Genomic DNA, 20557 nt, shown 5'->3' on the forward strand with positions numbered 1-20557 from the left:
TATAAAATTTTCATTGTAAAATGAGGTAGTAAAAGACTGTGATCTCCAGAAATACATGACAGCAGATGATGATGTAAATGTGACTTGATATCGTGGAAAAGAGCGGAACCCTTGGGAGCTATGGTTCAACAGAACAGCATTTGTTTGACATGTAGAAGTTTCCAGGTTCGATTCCTGGTTGGAAAAAAAAAAGATTATGTAGTAGGTACTGTGAAAGACCTATACTCGAGACTCTGGAGAGCTGCTACCAGCCTGAGTAGACAATACTGACCTTGATGGACCAGTGGTTTGATTCAGTATAAGGCAGCTTCATGTGTGTTCATGTGTTCACTCAGGTCTGAGTCTTCAAGTAATCATTGCCTGGTTGGAAGGGAAATCTTCCTAATGTGTGCAAATTTTGTACTGTGAATGCTGACCATTCTGTTTGCTCACACAATGAATAGAGAGGCCATTACATGGGGCAGGGAGTGGGACTCTGTGTATGTGGGTTATGATGGTGGTATAACTCCAGCGTTTATGTTTCATTGCTTCTTGAGGAGATAGCCATCACCAGCTGATTAGCATAATTGAAAACATGTATCTTATGTCTGTTTTGTGTATTTTTGCAGGAATCAAATAAAGAGTTTCGACGTATTGGCTGTTGCCAATACTTATTAAAAGCAAAATCCAAAGTGGTGTACTTTGATTCAGGTGGAATATCTCTTCAGGATTCCCAAGGTAAGTTGTATCTTTTCAGAGTTTAACATAGCAAGTTAGTGTATACATTTTGGCTCCATCTTTAGCTAAAGGCTTGCTTAAATTTTCCCATTGCCAAAGTCCATCTCCAGTCTCCCAGCCTTATCCAAGAACCGTAGGAGTGTGGCATGCTCTGGCTGGTGGGGCAATAAGGATTGATTCCATATCTCCAAAAGGCTACCCCCACCTAGCTAGTGTGGTGGTTGTGGTGGTGCCATCAAGTCATAGCTCACTTATGGCAACACCTGATGGGGGTTTTCATGACAAAAAAATAACAGAGGCGGTTTGCCATTTCCTGCCTCTGCAACCCTGATCTTCGTTGGAGGTCTCACCAAGGCTGACCCTGCTTAACTTCCAAGATCTGATGAGATCAGGCTTGCCTGGGCTATCCTGGTCAGGGCACCTAGCAAGTGAGGGGGGTGGAAAAGGGAGTCATGACCACCTCTTATGAGGTCAGCTGTGTCTCATTGCCCTGGAGGAGGAGTGGGGATTTCCCCATTAGTAAGGGTAGGCTGTCCCACCCAGGTGATAGTGCTTGCTAAAATGATTTTGGGGCTGGCTCTGGGCCTACACCATTACAGGGTGGAACTCTTAAAAGGGAGTGCAGACAGCGAAGGAGGAGGGGGATAGACTCTGACAGTTAAGATACCAGCTAGAAGGAGAGCCCAAAAGAGGATAAATGGGAGTGACTGAAACTCTTCCCTCAAGCTTGCTCTGCCTACACTGAAGCTGCCTCTTCCAAGGGAGTGGACCAATGGAGGGTGCTGCAGCACCTGAGGGGATGCCTGTCTCATCACTTTCACACCCATACGTACAAGATAGAAAGGAAAAAAATGGCCACCAAGTACCTTCATACTTCTCAAGTATCACCCCATGCTTAGGGATAGCCATGATGACTACCTAATTTTAAAGCTCTCATTTATGATCTTTCAAAAAGTCCAATTCTCATCATGTGGAACAGAGAAAAAAATGCATGTTTGAAGATTTATACAAAAACCTAAAAGCAAAGTCTCAGGCCCACTGTGTCAGAACATCCTAAACAATGATTTAAAGTAAAAATCTGCAATACAGCACAATGTGTTTCCTTTGTATCCTTTGAGGATGAATAAATTCCTCATTGTTAATATTTGCTACCCCTGACCTGGATAGCACAGGCAAGCCTAATCTTGTCAGATCTGGGAAGCTAAGCAGCGTCAGCCTTGATTAGTAATTGGATGGGAGACCTCCAAGGAAGACCAGGGTTGCAGAGGCAGGGAATGGCAAACCACCTTTGTTAGTCTCATGCCTTGATAATCCCAGCAGGGGTTGCCATAAATCAGCTATGACTTTACAGCACTTTCCACCACCAATATTTGCTAACTTCTGAATGTAAACAAAGCTTTACAAAAGCATTTAATGAATACTTATATCAGACTTGCAAAAAAAGTTCACAAAAAAGCTTGCCAGGTCTGCTACTATGGTGGAGGATCCCCTGCCCCAACCTCTGCCAACAGCAGCCCCTGCTGCTGCTGACCTGGCCAGTGGGGAGAAGGGCGTTTGTGAACAGGGAAGGCAAGTTGGCAGACAGAAGTGCAACATGCACGCACCTTTGTCTCCCGGAGATTATGCAATTCCCAGAATGACCCAGAAGCTTCCATGTCATGACTGAAATGACATAATCATCAGCGGACAGAGGTGCACATGCACAGGTGTTTACATGTGCCCCCACCAACACCCTAGTTTTGACATGGAAGGACCTGGAAACCCTGTCCACAAAAGTTACTAGGCAAACAAAAATGCTGTGTCCTGATCTGCCAAGCAAATTCTGTTTCCTGGCTGAGCCTGGTAACCAGTGGGAGGGTTGGAGGCAGGGACATGGCGGCAGTGTCATGAGCGTAACAATGTTACTTCCAGGAAAAAAACAAAAGAGATGGGGGTAGAATTAGGAATCAATGGAAACTCTATTGTAAAACCGTAAGGATTCCAGCAATTCCTAGAGCTACCCACTGTCACTTCCGGGTTTTCCCCAGAAGTGATATCATAACATTTACGATGTCACTGGTTTTTAAAAACTCCTTTCCCTACAGCCACTTCAAACAGTGGTGAACAACTGGAGCTCAGGGTAGAGATCTCCTGCCTCTACCAGGAGCGTGGCAGCCCTACAAGTAAATATATTCTAAAAGGCCAAATTTGCTAATTGATGTTGTGTTAAAAGTTATACCAACACATGTTCAGTACATAGGCGTACTATTTGCCTGCTTCTGGTGGGCAATCTCCAGGTAATTTTCCCTGTTACCCACCACTGTTCTGGACAACAGAGAAAGAAAAATAAAGATAATGCTCCAGCATAGTTTCCAGCACAGAGCTTCTGGAGTCCAACCAAATAAGTGTAAATGGTAGCTCTAGGAATTGCCAGAAATACTATGGTAAAACCACAGAGTTTTACCATAGAGTTCTGCAATTCCTAGAGCTACCTCTTGTCACTTCTCACTTGTAACCTGGTAGTGAAGTTCCAGCAACTAGGTCCAAGCCTTGTTTTTATTTATTTATTCCCTACTACCTCCCTCATCCTTCCACTGGTTGTCAAGCTCAGCTTATGGCCATACCACCCTGAACATGCTCAATCTTGTCTGATCTTGGAAGCCAAACAGGAGCGGGCCCTGTTAATAGAGGTGTGCAACAAAAGAAAGATTTGAGTTTCCTGCTTCAGAATTTCTAAAGTGAGAAAAGGTGCTTCAAAATTCTCTTGTTGACCTGCTTTGGTATGCTCCATAAAGATTTGAAGCACACAGACAAACTTCCCACCCTGCTGCTTATTTCACCCGATGGGAGGGAGACCAGGGGGTTCCCTCTTCCCCCTCCTATAGGGTGAAATAAGTGGCGGGGCAGTAAATTTACCCTGCCGCTTGCTTCAGCTGATGAGGGGGGAAAATCCCCCTCCTCCTCTGGTCAGTTGAAGCCAGCTACAAGGTTTGAAAGCTCCCCTTTCCATTCTGAAGCTTTCCGAAGCAATCCAAAACGCTTTGGAAAGCTTTGATTTGGTATTTTTGAGTTGGGCCAGCACTTGCTGGGCCCGATTTGGGAATCCTAAATCTTTCTGATTCAAGCCAATTTGGGTTTTTTTCCCAAATAGGAATACCGAATCGCACACTCTTGCTTGCTAGTATTTGGATGGAGTCCTGGCAACTCTATCAGTACACATGTGAAATGTCACTTGTCAGTATGGATGGCCAGCTGAGTCTATGTATGCTTCTCTCCTTTTCAGTAGCATAAAAGCAGAGGACCAGCTAGGACTTGTGGAGGAGAAACTAACCCACCCTCCCCAACCTAACTCCATGTCCTCTCTCTATCACAGCCCCTACAGCTTTGCTCCTTTTCCTGATTCCTTCCCTCCCTCCAACCAACTGGTTCCCTCTCCTCTTCTGCCACCTTCTCAGCAGTCCTTCTTTCGATCTTGTAGCTTTTCTGTTTTAACTGTTTGTCGTTCTCCAGTTCTCATTTCCTTTTGCTCCATTTTTCTTTCTTTCATCCCACCCACCCATCTTCTTCCTTATCTTGCCAGCCTGCTTGCTCTTTCTTTCCTCAATTCACCTACAGATGGAGCTGTGTGGCCATTCTGGATTACCAGAGTTGCCCAAGCAATCCAAAATGGCTGCTGAGTTCATAACATAAGATGAGCCCTGCTGGATCAGATGAATGGTCCATCTAGTCTAGCATCCTGTCTCACATAGTGGCCAACCAATTACTCAGAAGGGCCAATAACAAGATATAGAGGCCAAGGTCTTCCCCTAGTGCTGCCTCCAGGCACAGGTATTCAGAGGTTTATTGCCCCTGAATGTGCAGGTTTCCTTAGACACCATGTCTAGTAGCCACTGACATGTCCTCATCATATCTGTCTGTCTAATTCTAATCACTTGTTGAGTAAGAAGTATTTCTTTTTTTTTCATCCTGAATTTACTCCCCATCATCCTCATTGGAAGTCCTTGAATCCTAATGTTTTAGGAGAGAGAGAAAAAGTTCTTTCTGTCCACTCTTTCTACCCTGTGCATAATTCTATAAACCTTTATCATGCCACCCCTTAGCCATCCCTTTTCCAAAGTGAAATGTCCCAGACTCTTCAGCCATTCTTCATTGGAAAGGTACTCCAAATCTCTAATCATCTTGTTTGCCCTCTTCTGTACTTTCTCCAGTTCTGCAATGTCCTTTTGGTGTTCTGGTGACCCCAACTGCACACAGTATTCCAAATGATGCTACAACATAGATCTATACAGGGGCATTGTAACATAGATCTATGGAGTGCCGTCAAATCATAGCAGACTTATGGTAACTCCTAGTGGGATTTTCATGGCAAGAGACTAACAGAGGTGGTTTGCCATCACCTGCCTCTGCAACCCTGGTTTTTGTTGGAGGTCTTCCATCCAATTACTAACCAAGGCTGACCCTGCTTAGCTTCCAAGATCTGATGAGATTGGGCTTGCCTGGGCTATCCAGGTCAGGGCACATAGATCTCTACAAGGACATTATAAAATTGGCTTTTTATCTTCTATCCCTTACCTAATACAGTTTGCTTTTTTCACTGCTGTGGCACATTAGGCTTACATTTTTGTTGAGCTATCCACTATGACCCCAAGGTCTCTTTCCCTCTGAGTCCCAGCAAGTTCAGATCCTATTAGCATATAAAGTTAGAACTTTTTGTTCTAGTGTACATCAACTTAGAGCCAAGCTACAAGTGACTCCTGACACAGGTTGGACACTTGTCAGCTTCCTTCAAGTTTTGATGGGAAATGTAGGCATCCTGGTCTTCCAGCTTGGTTCTCCGACTGCTGTCCAATGGACTTTTTAACTGTCACTTGTCCAACATTCCGCCAAGCTGCCTATATTTCCCATCAAAACTTGAGGGAAGCTGACAAGTGTCCAACCTGTGTCACATGTAGTTTGGCTCTTATAGTTACCTACAGTGGGTGAGTGGCCACATTCTTGGCCACTTACCCAAATTTGTAGAGATCCTCCTGGAGCTCTTCATAGTCAGCTTTAGTTTTTACTGTTCTGAATATTTTTGTGTCATCTGCAGACTTGGCTGCTGCACTGCTCATCCCCAGTTCAAGATCCTGTATGAACAAATCAAACAGCACTAGCCCCAATATTGATCCTTGTGGGAGCTCCATTGCTTACTTCCCTCCATTGTGAGAATTGTCCATTTATTTCTGCTCTTTGCTTTCTTTAGTCCATTTTTTATCCATACAAGGACCCATAATCTTATCCCATGGCTGCTAAGCTTACTCAGGAGTCTTTGATGAGGTACTTTGGCAAAAGCCATTTGAAAGTACAAGTATATCACGTCTACTTGGGCACTGTCCTCTATATGGTTGTTCACTTTCTCAAAGAACTCCAAAAGTTTGGGGATGTTGGACTTCCCTTTGCAGAAGCCATGCTGATCTCCTCTCAGATGGCTTTATTCCTCTGTGTGCCTACTAATTCTATCTTTGATTACAGTTTCTACTAATTTGTCTGAGGCAGACATTAGGCTTATTGGCCTATTATTCCTTGTTCTTCTCTGGACTCCTTTTTAAAAATCGGTATAACATTTGTTACTCGTACAGTGGCTGATTTTAGCGACATGTTACATGTACTGGAGATCTCATGGTGCTTGCCCAAGCTTGTAAACAGATCTCCCTCATCTGCTCATGGGCCTAATCTGTGGGTTTTACAATGTGCATCAAAAGCCATATATAGAATTAGATATATAAGACATGTATACAACTAGAAGGCATGTATTCAAACTCCATCTGAAGGTAGTGATGCAAATCTCATTGTTCAGTACATTGAAGTAATAGCTACAGAAGCTGTTGCAAAACTGACGAAAGCAATATTGGAATCCAAAAAAGAATCCTTGTATCCTATATTGACTTTCTGTTGGGCAGCCAAGATTTAATTTTATTTCCCAGCTGAAGGGGTCTGATCAACTATTGATATTTCAAACAAACCAGCCTATCTTCTTGTTAATTCTAATTATCTCACTTTACTACCTCCTGCCCCAACCAATCATTGAACCAGAGTGTATGCAAGTGATTTCCCATTCTCTGTTGGTACTAGGGTTGCCAATTCACACTTGGAAAATACCTGAAGATTTGAAGGTGGAGCCTAGAGAGGGTGGGTCTTGGGAAGGGTATGGTCTTCAGGAGGTCATAATGCCATAGAGTCTATTCTCCAAAGCAGCCCATTTTCTCCAGGGGAACTGCTTTCTGTTGGCAGGAGATCTCCAACCCCTTGTGGAGGCTAGTAACCTGAGTTGGTACAGGGTGGTGCACAAAACGTTGCTTAAGGTATTCTTGGAAAAATCAAACTCTTCCAAGATGAATTTTTCTTATTTGAAAAAGGGCTCTATTCTGGGTACATGTATTAAGTGAAAAATTTTCTCTTACAGCTGTTAAATAAAACAAAAATTCTGCTAGCAGTAGAAAACTAGTAATGACATTCAAAAGTTAAAATTCCAAACTGATAGGTCCTTTGTACAAGAGTTTGCCCAGTTGAAACTAAGACATTTCATGTTACACTTAAAATAAACCAACCACTATGGGCATACAAAACAGATTTCTTCTTCATTGTTATTTTTTCCCAGGAACTTGAAATGGGTGAAAGTACACTTTGCATAGGCCACCATGCTTTAGTAGACAGCAGAGCAATCAATTCTACTAATCTCACTTCACTACATTTCTGTTAAAACCCAATTCCCATGTACACTCCCAAATACTAGTGTTCCATTTAGGTGCTAAATATGTAGGAACTAATTTCTTTCCAGTCCAAAAAATTGTTACTTCAAGGGTTCCACTGAGGCATTGGTTGCTCAAGGTTAAAAGCTGTCCAATCTAGAGGGAGACTAAAGGTTACAATGCTCTATTTCCTTACAGGGAAAAATGCAGTAGGAATGATCACAGAAGTTATTGCCTTGCCAAGTTTTTACTATGTAAGAACCAGGATTTATCCATAACGCACCTGGAAAGGGATAAGGGATTATAATACTAATTCTCATAGCTAAACTGCAGTTTTATCGTCTATTATATTTAGGTGATCAACCAGTTACTAGGATACATCGCTTCAGAGAAAAGGGTAAGAATCTGGTGACAGTGATCTAGCTTTTAAAAATATTTTGGCAGGATGACTTTGTAAGGCCTTTTTTTGAAGCAGGGAAAGCTCCCAAATGAATCCTCAGCAACTTTGATACTCCCTAAATTGAATACTACAAATCACACTTCCCGGAGTGTATAATTAAAGGTAGTTAATTAATTTCCAAATATTTTGCAGTATATTAAAGTGACAAAGTGCAGAGAGTGTTCCACAGTAATAAATAACAATTCACATACAACCAACAGTTAACCATACATTCAATAATCCAATAAATACATCAATAAGTAGTTCAATAAATATCACAATAAATACACATGCAATTGTTGCAAAACAGTTCAACTGGTGGAGAGGATGTAATCCCTTCAAAACACTTCAAAACTACAACCATTCATACAAAATCCAAGACTCACAGAAACAATGAACCCTTAAAGAGTCTCTTGTATATTTCCATGTAAGTGAGCAGTTAAAGAGTCTTGTATATTTACTTGTAAGTATCCAGAAGCCCTAATGCACTGAAAGGCTTTAGTTTATGGCTGCAAAGATGCCTGTAGAATGCCGAAGCTGTAAACAACGTTTCAAGGGGCTGAGAAACTTCAGTGTAGATTTGCAAGATTGCCTGTGAAGCTGCTGTAATCCACAAAGCTGCAACAAACACCACACCTACGGGTTTTGCTGGCATAAATTGATGCAATCCCGTTTCATAAGATCACTTCTTCATAGGCTTCTGCTTTCAATATAAGTCTCCATTTCGACAGCATTTCACTACCACCATGTTGGCTTCAAAGGATGGTCTTTCAGTCTTTCAGCCCATTAGGGCTTCTGGATACTTACAAGTAAATATACAAGACAGAGAGTCTTTAAGTGCTCACTTACATGGAAATATACAAGAGACTCTTTAAGGGTTCATTGTTTCTGTGAGTCTTGGATTTTGTATGAATGGTTGTAGTTTTGAAGTGTTTTGAAGTGATCACATCCTCTCCACCAGTTGGACTGTTTTGCAACAATTGCATGTGTATTTATTGTGATATTTATTGAACTATTTATTGATGTATTTATTGGATCATTGAATGTATGGTTAACTGTTGGTTATATGTGAATTGTTATTTATTTCTGTGGAATACTCTGTACACTTTGTCACTTTAATATACTGCAAAATATTTGGAAATTAATTAACTACCTTTAATTATACACTCCGGGAAGTGTAGTTTGTAATATTTAGTCCTTTGTTTCCGGAGTAGCCCTCCCGGTTTTACATTCCCTCAATTGAAGCAATCTTATCTTTTTCCTGATGTTCCAAGAAGAACATAAAAATAATCTTTGCTGAGAAAGAAGGAAGCAAGCAGTAAAAAAAACCAATGACTTGGATGCAGCTTTATGGATGACTCTTTGTACTAAAAATCATGAAATGTCTTTTGCAGCACAAATCCTAATCAATCAGTTGCAGTTTATTTGATTTTCCAATCTTATATACTAATAGTGAAGTGGCCCTGATCTGTGGATACTTAAATTTGGAGACTGGAACCATGAATGGACAAGACAGATCTTTCTACACGCTTGAAAACTGCCCTACACGCTTGAAAAATGCCCTAAGGTTGCAGAAAAATCTGAAATCTAAAAAAATACATTGGGGGTTTAAAAAACTCAAAACGATTAAAGGAGCTCCTTATAACTTTAACCAGAAGCCCTTAGTGGCTGTTGCCAGGCAACCAAGTAACAGGTCAGTATTCTGGGCTTGGTTTCTGTCAAGAAAGGCAGAGGGAGGCCAGTGTAGTGTAGTGGTCAGAATTTCAGAGCAGTATGTGGGAGACCTGATTCGAATCACCACTCTGCTGTGGAGGCTCACTGGTAACTTTGATCCAGTCATACACTCTCAGCTTAACCTACCTCTCAGGGTTGTTGTGAGGATAAAATGGAGGCAAGAAGCATGATGTAAACAGCCTTGGGTCCCCACTATAAATTAGTAAATATAGATGAAGATTGGGGACAGATAAAAGGTATGTTGTTTCATGTGTTTGAAGGAGAGAAGGATGTACGGAAAAGTGAGCATATGAGAGTTGCCAAGAGGAAGTATCCCACACAAGTCCTTGCAGGTTCTCCTCCATGCAACCAGGCCAGGCTTAGCCAGTACCATGCACCTGGGCCATAGGGGAGAGGCTGCCAGGGATGGAAGGGGGAAAAGTGAAAGTAGCAGGACAGACAAAGGTGAGTGGGAAGGAGAAAAGGAAGCAGGGAAAGGAGAGAGGCTATGAGGGGCAGGAAAGAGAAAGAGGACATGGTGCAGGTGGGGGACATGAGATGCCACCCGGGAGTCTTTGCAGATCCCTCACTTGTTCTAATACTCATCTTATGTGGTCCTGCATCTAATATTTTACTAACATTGAAATAAACTGTTTCTCTTTCCCACAACGTTATCTGTTCAACAAGATCTCCATTTAATAAATCCTGCTCTTTAATATACCATTCCTATTTCCTTTTCATATTTTTTCTGTAATATGTGATCTAGAGACTTGCCTGCTATTGTTTCTTTATATTTTCCATCTAGACTCTGGTCCCACAAATATTGGTTCATGTGTATTTTTAAACCTATGTATTTATATATATTTCCAATACTGCATGGAACCACATGATATATTATATTAGGAAGTCTTTCAAAGCACCCAAAGCTCATCTGCTTGAACCACTAGTGCTCCATAATTCATTCAACATAATTACCATTGCCCAATTATTAGTAAAACTTCAAGATAGAATGGCAATAGTTCTCTATTTCTGCAACCAACATTTCAGGAAATTTCTTCTCAGCAGGACTATAATTTCTAGTATTTTGTTTTATCTTTCAGAACAAGGATTTGTTGAATTTGGGGGTAATGCACCTAGCTTTGGCCTTAAGCTATCTTGGGAAAATTAATAAATTTTGTATTTCATTGTATGTTTGTGATCGCTTCTTCATAGAATTAAAAATTTAAATTACAAAACAAACCTTCTTATATGCCTTTCTAGGTAAAAGCAAAAGCAAACTTTTTGTTACCCTTTCCCAAAAGTCAAGAAATAGATTTAGGATACTGACGAAAAGCAATGGCTGCAAAAATGTGAAGGTAACTGAAGTATGTTTTCCTTTATATCTGGGATAAGAGTGGGAACTGAGCATTGTAGAGATGCAAGTAGAGGATTTTAAATAATTTTACTGTTCTAATTAAATCTGCATATAACTGAATAAATATTTGCCACAGACCTTAATTGATAGCCATTTACTGCTTTGTCAATAACACACTTGTAATTTAGGTGAAATACTTCATAAAATAATAGAAATATGCCTTGAGTCTCACTGATAGAGATGGATTATAAATGAATTAAATAAATAATAGCTCTGTATTTGAATCTGAGGACCATTCCTAAAGTACAGACGCAGTATGCTATTTTAAATTTTAAATTTTGATTTAAGTTACAATTAAACTGGAAACCTGAGATTTTTGAAATCACTTAAAATAATTATCCATATTCAAAAGACAGGAAAATCAAGCAAAAAAGTATTTATAGCAAAATCCTAAACAGAATTATGCCGTTCTTTGATTTCAATAGTCTTAGAATGGTGTAATTCTACTGAGTGTTACTATTAGTCTCTTCTCCAAAGGTGTAAGACTTAAAGAACTGGTTAATTTTCATTATGGATATGACAAGAAAACCACAACATCAAATGTGCCTTTTGCTTTCAGTGAGTATATGAGAGAGTCTGTTTACTTTTTTGGCAGAATGAAGCAAATAACAGTATTTCCCTAGGACAGTTCTACCAAGTCACTTTCTCATCCATGGTCCTTCTCAAGAACTTGGTCCAGCTTTAGGAAGGCAGCACAGATTTAAATATATGGGCTAATATGTCTCACCCCATTCCATACATGGAGGCCTGAAGAACCTGCTACTTGGTTACCATCTCATTTCTGGGTGATGATTTAGGTGAAGCAGAAGAAATGTACTGTAGTGGGGGGAAGGATAAAGTAAGGAAGTGAAACATTGCATGGGGAACGCATAGAGCTTGTCCTCCTGTGAAAATTAGATTCCAATAGCAAACTGTTCCACATAACGGTAATACAAAATGGATGCTGTTTGCTAGCTTTGAGTTTTATTTGCATCTCTATAGTTCTAGAACTGTATGAAATGGTAAATAAGTCTTCACTTTTCCACAGTGACTCTAACCCAATTTGTGCATCAAATCACCCGCATCCCCTTTAGTCTTCTCTTTTTGAACTGATGAACCTTTATCACAGCCTCATATTAGACATCTTATTTGCTTTTTCTTCCAGGAGGAAGCTGAAAGCATTATTATGTATTCTGACGTAGAGTGTATTCTGAGGCTTCCTTGGGATAATTGGCTCTTGTGATATTATGGAGAGCTAACATGATTTAAGGATTTCCAAATTATGAAGGAACCCTAACAAGAACTAGAGAAGTTAGCCATGTTTGTCTGTAGTTGCAAAACAGTAAAGAGTCCAATAGCACCTTTAAGATTAACCAAATTTATTGCAGCATAAGCTTTCGAGAACCACAGCTCTCTTCGTCAGATGACAAAGGGACAACGAGAGCTGTGGTTCTCAAAAGCTTATGATACAATAAAGTTGGTTAGTCTTAAAGGTGCTAACAAGAACTATGGCTGTGTTCTGTTCCCAGCACTGATGATTGATTTCCCGATCCTTAATAGTTGTTTGCCAACTATGGAAAAAGAATGAGGGCCAACTAGACATGATAGTATCCTCATGGCCACAGGGATGCCACTACCACTTAAAAATAATTTAAAAATGCCTCAAGGGACCAATCCTGACCAAACCTAAAGTGCACAAGGCTCAGGTTCTTTTGTTCCCCTCCCCCTTCCTTACCTTATCAAGTACCAAAATGGCCACATACACACACATGTGCATTTAAAAAGCAGAGGGGGCAAGAGCACCATGCTGTGGGCCCAATCAGGATCAGGCCCTTGTGGCATTTATAAATAACTTTAAAATAGCAGCAGCATCCTCCTAGTGGCCACAAGGACACCGTTATGTCTAGTTTAGCCCTGAGGCTCCACTGCTTCATCAAATGCAACGGTAACGTGTTTAAGGCCTGTCTGCACTGAAAACAGTGAACTGTGTAAACTACACCGAACAGTTCCATTTTGGAAACCCGAGTTCTTAATTCTCATCCCGTTAATTTGCAAGAAGTTAGAACCAATGCTTAAAGAAATAATTAGAGTAGACCTAAATAGGTGATCAGTTTTAATATTTGAGGTTTCTGTCTTTTCAGCTATCTTTGTATACGGACAATGATTTCCGCATGGTAAGCAATCAACTAATATTAATATCTGAAAACAATGTTTTGAAGACATTACAGAACTGCTACATGACAGGCAAGGGTTGCCAGGTCCCCTTACCCTTCAGGCAGGAGGCAGGAGACCTGTCACTCACCTTTCTTGATGCCTTTGTGAGCTTGCGCTCCTGGGCGGCATTATGACATCACTTCCAGGAGCACGCCACGCCACCTGAGAGTGCGCCCTGGGAGGCACATTCCTCTGGCCAAGTAAGCAGGGGGTGAGTGGGAGCAGGGGATTCTCCGCCCCCAGTGGGGGACTGGCAATCCTAGGACAGGCTTACACAACTTGTGACCTACCAAGCCAAACCAGCCCACTATCCATATTTCAGTGAGTGTGCAACCTTCCAAATATTTGATGGTCCCAAGCAGGCTATAAAAACAGGTTTAGCAAGTTTTTAGTGGCCCTCCATACATAACTGGCAGGCTATATTCAGCCTGGTTTGCGACAAGCTGTACAGGCCAGCTCTGTTAGATTGTTTCATGCTTCCTGTTTTTCCTATCACCTCCATTGCATGGTCTGTTTTTTCATGAAGAGAGAATGCCAGGGTTTTGCATTTTTCCATGACTTTTTACTCACAAATATACAAGTATAGTAAATAGGAAGAAAAAAACAGGCACATAGCAGACTTGGATGGGCATAAAAGAGTATCTGTCTTCGTAGTATTTGTTTAGGGTGTACCTTTAGAAGATATTTAAAAATATAATTCACAACACCCCAAATTTTAGGCATATGACACCTGTATTATTATTTTTTTTAAATGCTTATAGCATAACATGCCACCAGCTGCCCACAGAGAAAGTCTTTCTCATTGCCAAGGACTCTGGAGATTGAACCAGAAATAGGAACCTGTGATACAGGAGATGGGGAGAGTGGGGGGATGCAGGAGGGTGCAGTGTGCACATGCTCCACTGCAATGAGATCACTTCTGGAAGTGACATCATTGTGTGGGGAGATTCTTAAGGAATTAACCCTTGCATGAGCTTGTGAAAGTGATGTCATCACTGCGGAGGGGTGTGCACCTGTTTGCCTGGGCTGCCTGTTGGTAGCTGATGAGGTGATTGTGGATGGCTTGCATCCTGCCACTGATCATCAGAAATTGGTGGGCAGAGGGGCAAACCACTGGGTGTTTGTCTGCCACCGGTGGGCACCTGGCGACCATAACCTATGATCAACCTTAGGTGGCTGTCTGAGGGCCAAGCTACAAGTGACGAATGACACTTGAACAGCAAGTGTATTTCTCCCTGTTCACTTGCCCTCCACTCAATCCACTTGCCATTCAAGTGTCATTCGTCACTTGTAGCTTGGCCCTCAGACTGCCTTCAAAAGCTCTTAGGAAGAGAAAGGAATAGTGGCATGGAATATTAACCTCCCATGGCTGGCTGCGGTATAAAGCTTCTTGACTGACTAGGCCTGACTTCTCTCTTTGTCTAGTCAATACAGCAACACATTTTCCTTGCTATGTTTCAGGCCCAAGCCCTCATAATATAGCTCAGAGACCCTGGGCTGGAGAATATTACACTATAGGTCTGAACTCAAACATGGCTGCCCATATTATGAAGTACTTGTTTACTTGTGGTGTTTTTGACAACTCTCTTCCTTTAATCCAAGCCAGTGTTTTAGACTGCCCTAGTCCACTCCACTCCAGGACACAGTGTGTGCAAGAACATGGAGAAAGGAAGTTGTTGTCACTGCATCTCCACACAGGGAAAGAACCCGAGTTATTAAATTGGGCTCTTGTTTGAAACTATGCCGCCTCTTATTCTGATGCCTAGTATTTAGGACACAACATTGCTCATTTAGTAACGCACAAATGTACCCACGTTAGTCAACAATTGTTGCATTGTGTAAGTCTGAATTCAGATAAGGTTTCAGTTTTGTTGAGGTCACACAGGGATTTAAAACTAATACTTTTGAAATAACCAGTACTTTTGTCTTTTAAGAAAGAACTGCTATGTGAAATAAAATGCTTAAATAGAATCCAAAAGGAGAGTGAACTTCCTGGGGCATTCGGACTCTGAAATGATGCACTATTCCTGCAAACTGCAGTGTCCTTAAGGATTCCTAGGGACACGATGCTTTAAAAACTGAGTATGATGCAAGTGCTTGTTTTAATTGCACATGTAATATATTCTACTAATACAGATAATTCTTTACTTTTCACTCTAAAGTATTAGAAAATTTAATAAAATATAAGCAACTAAACAACTTACACCATGCTGTATTTTTCTTAGTTAGTGGAAGCAATGCCTGAACAACATCTTTTTGTCAAGAATCAGCGTGAAGAATGTGTAGAATTTAAGTGCTGTGATGATGATCGTCATACGTATTATCTGTATGCGGATGAGAACCTTAGCATGCAGGAAAAGATGGACGATGACTCTCCTGGTGGACAAAATTACCTCTTCAAACTGGAAAAAAAAATAACTCAGAAGAACACTGTTTTCGTGTAAATTGGGGACAGTAGGTGGACATCCTGATCATACACTCTAGCTAGGAAAGGCCAAGATTAACCACAATAACCACACCTTTAATTCCTCCCCTCCTCTTTAGGCTCTGCAAAACTTTCTCAACTTTTTTTTGACGTGCAGCCTTGTACTGGTGCAAGATAGAATTCTGGTTCTGATGTCACCATGTCTGTGCTGCTTGGGCTGCGAAGCTGGATGATTTATATGCTCTTGCTCAGTTATGTTTAGACTTCAAGGACCTCCCAAGGTCTGTAGGTCAGTGCAATATCTTTGGTGCCTGTTTTGTACAAGGGCATGAAGGAAATGGGGACCTTGAAACACTTACCTGAGTTATTCCTTGAAAGACTTTGCTCCCTGTGCATGTTTACTGTCACTGAAGCTGTCCACCCAAACACTTAAACTCCTCCCCTGTTGTGTGTGAGTTCCAAAAAAAATATCAGCACATTTGAGGGGGGTGGTGTGATCCTGTTGCAGCTAATTAACAGATAATATGTTGATTGTCCTATCTATAGCAGAGTTATACTAAAGAGGGGGAAAAAACACTGTTCACTTTACTTGTTAGAAGACAGTGGCTGCAATCCTGTTCTCATAGTGTTCTACTACCCCTGCTATGCCATTTTTAATGCTCCGCTGCTCTTCCTGCTATGCTAAATCTGAAGATGAGCACCTTCTGGGCCTCACTATAAGAATCTCAAATGGCCTACTCCTCCCTAAAGCCTTGTCTTGCAGGATACACTCAGCAGAAATAAGCATGGATTTGCATGCAGGAATTGGACAATTGTTGGTTGAGGGGTTGACTGAACTGCGTAGTAGTATCCAACTTTTTTTGGAAGAGGTTGTGCTCTTCCTGAGTTATCTGGTTTGCAGGCAGAGTAGCAGTGGTTGAAGTGTATTTTACTCCTTGAACCAACCTTGCTCCTGGACTGTCAGACAGCAGCAGTGATATGAGTGCATTTTAACTTCAGACTATACAAATGGCAGCCCTTTCTGCAGAAATCCATTTTGGCAGGTTACAGGTGTTGTAGTAATCCCCAGATAAGATTACTGAAATGTACTTGATATGGGGCTACCTTTGAACAGTTTTGTATGACTGCTATTAGATAATTTGTTTTGGGATTTATGAATGTGTATTACTTTTAGTGCTTTTGGAAACTGCTTTGTGAGAGACCTTAAAGCACAGAAATGTAAACAAAATATAAAAACTAAATGTAAATTAATAATGCTCAATAAGAACTGAATAACCTCTGAGTAACAGAGACGGGTGGAATTTTGAGACATCCACTAAGGAAAAATAAAATCGTAAATAACTGTGAACCTTCAATATGCTGCAGCATCCTACTGTGGAAATATATATGATTTTTGTTTTAGTTTAAAAGTGTAAATTTATCTGCCTATTCAGTTCCTAAAATAAAATTGCTTACACTGTAGTGTCATACTGTAAATTGTCATTATTTGCTAATACTTCTTTTTTTATATAATTTTTTTTATTGGTGAGTACATAAAATATTACACAAATTCCCCATCTTACCTAAACTATATCAGCCCCCACCCTTTCCCCCCCTCCTTTCCAACCCTTAGCCCCTCTTATTATTTAAGTTACTCTTAACTATTATTTTTCTAAATTTTATATATATTATATCACTTATTCTAAGCATATTCAAATTCTTCTATATCTCCAATTTACTAATGTATCTAATCTACATCTCCCTGTTTAACCTATCTATTTTAATACATTCTTCTTAATACTAATATTAGCTTAGATTAATTAATAACTAAATTTCCCCATTAATGGTAAAGTTACTTCTCTCTCCCCTTTATAAAATCACACGTTAATAATTCTCAAACTGCCACAGCCCTCCTTTCACATCCCATTTTTTTTCTAGGTATTGTTTCAATTTCCCCCAGTCTGCAAAATATTCTCCTGGATCAAGATCTTTCAATTTTCTTGTCATTTTGTCCATTTCTGCCATGTACAGCAATTTGTAAATCCAATCTTCTATAGTTGGTATTTCTTGCACTTTCCATTTCTGCGCGTACAAAAGTCTTGCTGCTGTAATCATGTAAAATAACAATGTTCTGTACTGCATTGGAACATCTTCCATTCCCAAGTTCAGTAGCAGCAATTCTGGGTTCTTATTTATTTGGGTTTGCAAAACCTCATTAATTATTTCTATTATATCTCCCCAGTATTGCTTAGCTACCTCACAAGTCCACCACATATGATACAATGATCCTTCATGCTTTTTACATTTCCAGCATTTATCTGACATGTTTGCATTTCCAAGCGCAATCTCCTTAGGCGTTAAATACCACCTATACATCATTTTGTAAACATTCTCTTTAATATTGGTACAAGTTGAAGTCTTCAAAGTGTTTTTCCACAAATATTCCCATGATTCCATTGTTATTTCTTTGTGAAAGTTTATTGCCCATTTCACCATCTGGACTTTGACTGTCTCGTCTTCTGTATGCCATTTTAAGAGTATTTTGTATATTTTCGAAATGTCTTTTTTACCTTCTTGTAAGATCACGTCTTCTAGCTCCGAGTTTTTCAGTCTTATTCCTCCCCTTAAACAGTCTGAGGTGTAAAGATCCCTGATTTGCCTATATTGAAACCATCCATATTGAGGAGATAACTCGTCTTGTGTCTTTATTTTTAATATTCTATGTTCCGTCGACGTTATCTCTTTATAAGTTAAACATTGTTGTTCATTATAAACAGCTCTCGGATCTATTACTTCATATGGTACCACCCATGAAGGGATACCACTTTCCATGTAATTCTTGTATTTCTTCCAGATTGTGAAAAGGCTTCTTCTAATACAGTGATGCAAAAACATAGAGTCCGCTTTAACTTTGTCATACCACAAATAGGCATGCCATCCAAACAATTTTTTATGTCCCTCCAAGGCCAGCAATTTACGGTCTTTTAGCATTATCCAATCTTTTAACCAAGCCAGACAAATTGCTTCATAATATAATCTTATGTTTGGCAGTTGCAGTCCCCCTCTTTCTTTCGAATCTTGTAATACTTTCATTTTCACCCGGGGTTTCCTGCCTGCCCACACAAAGTCTGAAATTTTTCTTTGCCATTTGTCGAATTGTTTGAAGTCTCGGATAATTGGAATAGTTTGCAGCAAAAACATTACGCGTGGTAACACATTCATCTTCACTGCTGCTATTCTTCCCAACCATGACAAATTTAATTTATTCCATTTTATCTAATCTCTTTCTATTTGTTGCCACAGTTTCTCATAATTATTTTTAAATAAATCTATGTTTTTCGCAGTCAGCTCAATTCCTAAATATTTCACTTTGTTAGTTACCTCGCAGTCTGTTATCTCCATTAATTCTTGCTGTTTTTGCTTCGTCATATTCTTACACAATATCTTTGACTTCTTTTTGTTCACATAGAATCCGGCCAAGTCTCCAAATTCCTTTATTTTATCCATTATTTTTGGCATGTTATCTATTGGATCTTCCACTATCAACATTACATCGTCCGCAAATGCTCTGACTTTGTAGGAAAATTCCTTTATTTTTATGCCACGAATTGTATCGTCCTCTCGAATTTGGATCAGCAAAATTTCCAAAATCAAAATAAACAACAATGGAGACAATGGGCAACCTTTTCTTGTACCTTTACTTATTTTCAATTTTTTAGTCAAATCATCATTAACTACAATCGCTGCACACTGGTCTTTATAAATTCCTTTAACTGCTTGTATGAACTTTTCTTCCATTTGCAGCTTTTCCATAGTGGCAAACATAAAGTCCCAGTTCAAATTGTCAAATGCTTTTTCCGCGTCCACAAAAAAGAAACCTACTTCCCTATCACAGTGCTTGTCGTAATATTCAATAGCGTTTATTACTGTCCTTAAATTGTCCTTAATTTGTCTATTAGGTAGAAATCCAGCCTGTTCTTCTGCAATAAATTCCAACATCCATCCCTTTAACCTTTCCGCCATAATTTTCGCAAATATTTTGTAGTCATTATTCAGCAACGAAATTGACCGATAATTCTTAACATTAGTCAGATCCTGTCCATCTTTCGGGATCAATGATATATTAGCTTCATTCCATGAATCAGGAATCTTTTGGCCTTGCAAAATTCCATTGATCACCTCCCTTAAAAACAGCGTCAGGTCATTGGCCATCATTCTATAAAACTTTGCTGTTATTCCATTCAGTCCAGGTGCTTTCCCTAATTTTGTTGATTGTATCGCTTCTTTTATTTCTTCCTCTGTCACTTCCCTATTTAACTTCTCTTTCCATTCCTCTGAAATTGTTGGAAGCTTCATTTTCTCCAAATATTCCGCTATCGAATCTCTGTTCACCTCCTTTTTTTGGTACAGTTTTGCATAAAATTTAAAAAAGGCTCTACTAATGGCAGATTGATCCATCAATATATTACCCTCTTCTCGAATCTTAGTTATGGTTTTCTTCTCCTTTTTTTTCTTTAACTGCCACGCTAAGTATTTCCCAGGTTTATTTGCACCTTCAAACGACTTCTGGTTCATTTTTTTAAAATTCCACTCCAATTCTTTGTTATTCATTGCCGTCAATTGTTCCTGCAGGATTTTCATATCCTCATATATTTTCTTTTTCCCTGGTCTTTTCTTAAGTTGTATCTCTTTGGCTTTAATTTTTTCCATAATTTCAAGTCTCTTTTCTTCCTTTCTCTTCCTAGCTCTTGCATTCAAATCCATTAGTATTCCTCTAATCACAGCTTTATGTGTCCCATACCTTATAGGTTGATACATCCTTGTTCAAATTATACTGTATAAAGAATTTGGTTTCTCTTCATAGCAACGCAATGCTTTCTTCTGTCTGCAGCAAGTCTTCATTTATCCTCCCTCCTCTCCTTTTAGTATTTTTTCCAAATCTCCACATGATTGGATTATGATCTGAGCCT

Source organism: Eublepharis macularius, chromosome 8, assembly GCF_028583425.1.
Source record: "Eublepharis macularius isolate TG4126 chromosome 8, MPM_Emac_v1.0, whole genome shotgun sequence".
NCBI lineage: Eukaryota > Metazoa > Chordata > Lepidosauria > Squamata > Eublepharidae > Eublepharis > Eublepharis macularius.